This window comes from Microtus ochrogaster, chromosome 16 (genome assembly GCF_000317375.1).
Source record: "Microtus ochrogaster isolate Prairie Vole_2 chromosome 16, MicOch1.0, whole genome shotgun sequence".
Lineage (NCBI taxonomy): Eukaryota > Metazoa > Chordata > Mammalia > Rodentia > Cricetidae > Microtus > Microtus ochrogaster.
In genome coordinates this window covers 29,536,549-29,537,397 of record NC_022018.1, presented here as the reverse complement: position 1 = coordinate 29,537,397, position 849 = coordinate 29,536,549, and positions in this window count along the sequence as shown.

The window sequence follows — 849 nt, the reverse complement described above, 5'->3', positions numbered from 1 at the left end:
GGAGCCTAGGCAGTTTGGATGCTCAACTTACTAGACCTGGATGGAGGTGGGGGTTCCTTGGACTTCCCACAGGTCAGGGAACCCTGATTGCTCTTAGGGATGAGGAGGGGGGGACTTAACTGGGGGAAAGGGAGGGAAATGGGAGGCGGAGGCGGGGAAGAGACAGAAATCTTTAATAAATAAATAAATTAAAAAATAAAAAATAAATAAAAATAAAAAAGAGAGAAAATTGAGCATAGTTGCTCACACCTTTAATTCAGTACTCAGGAAGTAGAAGCAGACAGAACCCTGTGAATTTGAGACCAACCTGGTCTACAAAAAGAGTTCTAGAACAGTTAAGACTTTGTAGAGGGGCACTGTTTCAAAAATAAGAAGGAAAGAAGAAAGAAAGGAAGGAAGGAAGGAAGGAAGGAAGGAAGGAAGGAAGGAAGGAAGGAAGGAAGGAAAAAAGGAAGGAGGGAAGGAAGGAAGGAAGGAAATGAGAAAAGAAGGAAATAGCAACTAACATTCACACTCTGCTACCATTCTTCCCACTCTTCAATTTACTTCAAATAATTGTCAAGAATATGGAAGGTCAAGATTATAATCTTTCTTACAAACTAATAAACTAGTTAGATATGTTTTGTACATGGTGGCAGAAACTCTGAAACTCCTGGGTTAGGGGTAAGTGAGAATTTGTTGCTCAAAAGTAAGGTCACTTTTGCATCATTTACTGAATTTCTAGGTTTCAGAGCATGAAGTGAAATAATTCAATGGAAATAGACCCATATCTATCACCATGCACAAAACTCAAGTCCAAATGGATCAAAGACCTCAATATCAATCTGAACACACTGAACCTGATAGAAG